The sequence below is a fragment of the Ailuropoda melanoleuca genome, chromosome 4 (assembly GCF_002007445.2).
Source record: "Ailuropoda melanoleuca isolate Jingjing chromosome 4, ASM200744v2, whole genome shotgun sequence".
Classification (NCBI taxonomy): domain Eukaryota; kingdom Metazoa; phylum Chordata; class Mammalia; order Carnivora; family Ursidae; genus Ailuropoda; species Ailuropoda melanoleuca.
Window position 1 is genome coordinate 40348928 of NC_048221.1, and position 5652 is coordinate 40354579.

Sequence of the window (5652 nt, forward strand, 5' to 3'; positions counted from 1 at the left end):
AGCATAACTACAGAAGTATTGTACGTGAATGAAAAAGATCAGATCATTTTCCGCAAATACTCACCAAAATCCTAATATGCTGTGCCATTCCACCCACAGACTATCAGGAAAGACAGATATTAAACAACTGTGCAGTATCAATTAAATTCTAATCCCTTCTCTCTCTAAAGAAAAAATCTTTAAACACTTTTGAGAGTGGAAAGCATGGAGCTCAAACCTAATCTGGAGGACACTAAAGGCTTCCCAGAGGACTAGATCAGTGGGTATCACCCAGACAAATGGTAGGATTTGCATTAAAGAACTTTCCTGGCACAAATAACAGTGAATTGAGGGTGGATATGAATTGAGACGTGAATGAGGGGCTTGGAGTGGAAGCCATGGGTGCAGGAGCCTTGAAGCCAAAAGCGTCCATCTTGAGCTTTCAAGAAAGTTTTAAAAAGCCCCTATAACTTGGAACTTCAAGTATGGGCAAGAAATGAAGGGAAGAAGTCTCATGCAGACAGGATGCATCAGTGGCATTTTTTTCTCCAGGCAATGGGTGTCCAATGATACAAGGTTTCCAGCTCCTGGATGAATACAGCAGCATGTGTCAGAAAGACTGGAGTAAGAAAGAAAGGCAGTGAGGGAGAAGGTGGTTTCTTAAAATGCTGCATTTAGGTAAGAAGTATAAAGGGTGTAAATTTCTTGGAACCTGGGCTGGCACATGATCACACAAGTGAATGTTCTTATATTTTTAATCAGTTGACTGGTTGCAGGGAAGGAAGAAGAGGATGGTGCCAAAGACCACTGGTGTCCTATGCCTGCAGGACCACAATAAGAATAAATGAAAGAAGAGATCACCTTAAGATGGAAGCAGCTTGGAAGGAAAAATGATGAATCCCATTTTGACACAATGGGTTTGAAGTAGCAGATACCCAAGAGACCGAAGAGATCATGGGCAAGGTGACAGAAGGAACACTGTGAAAAGTCAGCTGCAGACCTCTGCTGAATATGAGCATTACTGACAGGATCTTTGGTCACGGAGGTGCTCCAGCCCATGTTGTGGACTCAGCATCCCAAGCAAAGCTCTCGTGGGTTTATCAAACTCCACTCTGAGCCAGAGACTATGAGAGGAGCTGCTTTGCAATAGCGAGTAAAACAGATGTGAAAACTGCTTATAAGATGCTTATGGAATAGTAAACAAGGAAACAGATAAGGAAATAGTTTCAAATTATGATAAGTGCTTTGGGGGATATGAGCAAAAAGAAACTAGCAGAGGGACCCTAATTAAAGGAGGGAAATTAGAGAGCCCTCTTCTAGTAAACGATATTTAAATTGTGACCGAAGGGATGAGCAGTAGTCAAAAATCTGTGTGTGGGCGGGGGGGGGCAGAATGGACTACTAGCCAAAGGGATAAAATAGACCCTAAGATCAGAAAGAGGTCAACAAAACCGCAGACAATGAATTAAAGCCTATGAAGTTCGTGTTCCCAAAAGCATGGCATGATATGATGTGGCAGGGACAGGTAATGTTTATTCTTTTTTTTTTTAAGATTTTATTTATTTATTTGACAGAGATAGAGACAGCCAGCGAGAGAGGGAACACAAGCAGGGGGAGTGGGAGAGAAAGAAGCAGGCTCATGGCGGAGGAGCCTGACGTGGGGCTCGATCCCAGAACGCGGGGATCACGCCCTGAGCCGAAGGCAGACGCTTAACCGCTGTGCCACCCAGGCGCCCCAGGGACAGGTAATGTTTAAATCCTACGTGGCTTTGTAGATAATATTTAATAGTTCTGAATGCAACAGAAAATCATTGAAGTGCTTGGAGAAGAGGAGTATTAATTTAACTTACATTTAAGAAAAAGAACTGCCCCGACTGCAGTGCAGAGAATGATTTGGGGGACGAAGCGAGAAAGGAGGCACAGAAACCAGTGTAGTTATCCCCCAGGAGAAGATAGTGATTTGGAGAAAGATAATGTGAGTGGAGACGAAGAGAAGTGACAAATTTGAGAAATATTAGAATCAAAAGGACACACAAGATCCAGGTTGTACTAGTTCCCTAGAATAAGAGTATTTGAAGTACTGAAATGGTCCCAAGGATTCTTTGTCCCAAAGACAGTATAGGGACAGGCTCATGTATCAGCAATATATTCAAAGTGGTTTTTGAATAACAGATTTCATCCCTTAACATTGGAAAGGCAAGCAAAGTCAAGCAACTTAGAAAAACAAATGGGACAAATTTGTTCTCCTGTTTTGGAACACAGAAAATTTACAGTCTGAGTTATAAAGATACCTAAAAGAGTGCTATGGAATTGCTGTAACATATATAATCTATTACTTAGAATGCCAATATGTCTGCAATACGCAATATGCATACTTTCAAAATTATTTTATCCTACTTAATAAAATAGTCATTTTTTCTCACTTTTTGCAAGGCAGCTCCTTGCACAGTAAAGATTCTACAAATATTTACATTCCAAGTAGCAGAGCTGTTTGAGATGCTATAAAGTTCTGCCAGCACTTCTATCACAAACCCTTATTTCTTGTTTATAACATGTACATAAAAGGGGAGAAATAAAAATGTACTATGGATTGAAACTTGGCATACAAAGTTTCAACTACAGAGTGGATTTCTTCTGCAGCAAATTTTCAAAAAAAATGTTCCACTATATTAGATAAATGGGGGGGGGGGTGGAGCGGTGCAAACGGAAAAACTACTTAGCAGAGTTTGATTGGTTCCTGAAATTTTTACACAAATTAGATCTGCGACTGATATCTGTTATCCCTTAATTTCAAAGAAATGTTCTATCTTCAACTATTCCTTGGCCAACCCAATGCTCAGTTATTGCCAAGCATCTTTGCAAAACGAATAGTATCTAAGGCAGTAGTATCAAGCATAAGAAAGGAAAATAGTTTACCAGCAGTAAGTGACTAATAAATACACTTTTAAACCATTGGGACACCTCTGAAACACTCACCTTCTAAGAGACAAACTCCCTAAGATAAACAGCCTTAAAAGTGAACTGGTGGTGGTGACTGAATCAGAGAGGGCAAGCAAACGTGCACAGCATCAATAATCCTCCTGGCGTCAGAATATCTCCCAGTGTATAGAGTTAACATTATTTTTTTGCTAACACCTTACTAACTGATGATTGGAAAACACAATACACTGATCCAGCACTATGCACAACATAGTGATATATAGATCTGGCAGTTTTAAAGGGGCAATTATATCTATATACTGTTTCAGCACAAAACATATCAAGAGTTAATGAGAACTTCAAGTTGCACCCTTAAATTACGCAGTAAAAACAAAGCTAGAAGATGTGTACTGAATGTGTGAGGAGTTGGGAACTTATAAAAGAGAAAGACACATATTTTGCTAGCAGAGCGAAGAAGCTATTAGTTTGTAATAACTAGGCATATATGAAATGTGACAGTGATAAAATTGAACATAAATCAACAATGGAAAGGCTACAGCTTGCTGTCTGTAGCTAATCTATGCTCCAGTTGAAATTGCTCAGCATTTTGGTCCTATTAAACATTTTGTTGCCATTTTAGGGAACAATTGGACTATCTGGTTGGGTTGCGAAGGATGCTTAAAAGTTAGAGTTCTGGAGAATGGACTTAATGCCTTCATGTCTTCGGGCTAACATTACTGATGTCCAGACAGTGCATAGAACACTGTCTGAGGCAGTCACTGCCTGAATCTATTACCCTGCAAATCAATTAGCCACTCCGGGTCTGTTATCCCACCCTCAGACAGGAGGGCCACACACATGCATTTAGCCTCACCATTTACCTAAAATAAAAATGTGTAGCAATTTGCTCCATTTCCTTGGTGGACACTGTCCCTTTTGAGGGGCCTCAAGCTACATGTTGACTCTCAACTGACTTCAAGCAAGCAAGCAAATATTCAAAGACCATTAATGCCTGAACCCACTATTTTTATAATTTGCAAGCAAACATATTTCCATTAGCAAGGCTGAATCCTATCAGGTGTCTTCTATGAACCAGATGTACAAGAACTGTCTCGTTGCAACCAGTGACTGGCACATATTAGGCATTTTGTAAATGTTGCTCAAATGGGTATGAGTAGTAACCTACAGACAACCTCCTCCCTAGTACCACACCGCACAAAGGGTTAAAACTACAACCTGAGATGCCAGGTTATTGCAGCCAAAGTCATGTCACTGTTAGTAAACACAACTAGCAAAGCAAAACTAACACATTTGACTTTGGTATTGAGACATAATAGCTCTTTCAAAGGCAATTACTCCTTTCAATCACGGAAGGGTTCTGACCCATTGTTCTGATTAATTCCTGTTTTTAATCTATTTACAGATGAGGATTCTTTTTCAGCTAGTATGATATTCATCTCTGTGGGGGTAAACAGAAACCACAGCTTGTAGCGTCCTCCTACTTTAAAAAACAAATATTCTTGCTTAATCATTTTTAAATTATTTCTGGATTTACCTACTCACCATATGAGCTAGGTTTCTGACCTCCCTCCCGAACATCACACATCTTTCCTCTCTGTGTTGCTTTCTCTATCTAGCTGTTTCCCCACATCATGGCTTGAGGAGAACAAATTGGCCACCCCTTTCCCAGAGCTGTCGGTCCCCCTCCCTTTAGCTCAAACCAGAAATTGACTCTCTTCACCATAGCCGGTACCGTTTGTTATTAAATCATTCCTCTGGGCACATCTCCTTGCTGTAAATCAGTAAGCAAATGCAATACAGAGGACACACGTATTGGCGAGTCGTGCGGGGCTTTGCACAAGCCCAGCACAAAAGCTGTTCGTTCGTTTCAATCAACCAAAAAATTTTCTGATGGTGCTGTGACTTGGGGTACCCAGTTGGCACTTCCCAGTTTTCCGTTCCTGATATTCTGTTACCTGCTTGGTTAGCTTTTCAGGGCTCCTTAGAAAAGGGAAAAGCAGCCAAGACCAGGTCCGAGCTCGGGAAACCTGGACTACAGCCCATTCCAGAGAAAACCTGGCAAATAAACGCAGCAGAAGATCCTGTCCAAGGCTGCAGATTTGAAAGTGGAAAGAGAAGAGAATGCAGCTTGGAAAACTTGATCCCTACTCGAAGAATCTTCCGCCCTGCTTTCCTCAGAGCTGGGGACCAGGGAGGGGTTTCTGGCAAAAAGCTATCACAATTCCCCCGCCCCCAGCACCATGAACCTAGGATTCATCTTCAGCACTCCTGCGGTTCACAACTTTCTTTCTTTTTTCCAACTTCACTAGCCAAATCCGCTGCGCTAAGGGCTAGCCAGAGGGACCCACCTCGCGTTTCCCCACGCTGGCGATGGGAACGCAAAGTCTCCCCAGTCTGGAAACCAATCCTCGCCCAAGAAGGAAAAAATATCTCCCCAAATCAAGTAGGCTGCGAGACGCATCTTTTATTCTCAACCCGTCGGGTGCATATCCCCGCAAACAAACTTTAGGGTAGGAGCCCTGAAACCAATGCGTAAAGTTTGCCCGGGCAGGTGGCTCATCGCAGTGCCCCGGGCCGGCGCGAGGAGCCGGGCATCCCTGACTTACCTGGTCCTCGCAGCTCACAAGGCGCCCGCCAGCCGGCCGCCAAAAAAAAAAAAAAAAAAAAAAAAAAAAAAAAAAAAAAAAAAAAAAAAAAAAAAAAAAAAAAAAAAAAAAAAAACAAAAAAGACCA

At 41.8% G+C, this 5652-nt stretch overlaps 1 protein-coding gene across 1 annotated transcript in view; it reads right to left on the reverse strand.

Annotated features, from left to right (window-relative positions):
- CNTN3 (contactin 3) overlaps positions 1 to 5566 on the reverse strand; it is a 331370-nt gene extending 325804 nt beyond the window's left edge. The window contains exon 1 of the mRNA XM_034658650.1: positions 5526 to 5566. The gene's annotated coding sequence lies outside the window, so the exon portion shown is untranslated. The remainder of the gene's footprint in view (positions 1 to 5525) is intronic.
- Positions 5567 to 5652: the final 86 nt, after the last annotated feature.